This window comes from Plasmopara halstedii (genome assembly GCF_900000015.1).
Source record: "Plasmopara halstedii genome assembly, contig: Scaffold_218, whole genome shotgun sequence".
Lineage (NCBI taxonomy): Eukaryota > Oomycota > Peronosporomycetes > Peronosporales > Peronosporaceae > Plasmopara > Plasmopara halstedii.
Window position 1 is genome coordinate 261886 of NW_020187139.1, and position 380 is coordinate 262265.

Below are 380 nucleotides of genomic sequence, written 5' to 3' on the forward strand. Positions count from 1 at the left end.
TTTCGGTGCCATTGCACCCATCGCTTAAAGAGCGCTTCGTCATATGTAGTGCTTTTGCCAGGGGCGAGCCAGGTATTGTCCGCATTGCGGGTACACGAGAACCACCTCGTTGAACACTTAGACGAGTGCGATAAACGTCTAGCGAAATTTCTTGTGGGACCAAGAAACGAGCTCGAAGAGCTTGCCGTGTGGCAAGTTTATCATCCGTTCTGGCCGGAGGCCCAATAATGTGGACACGTAACGATCGAGTTTCCGCGTTCTTCGTTTCCAAAGCGGGATCCGCTAGGCGGAAGCCATATTCCACACGAGGGTCAATGACCAGCCGTGGATGGGCGCGCTTTAGAGCCGCCTTATGGGCAGCTTCAAGCTGCCGCCTCTGT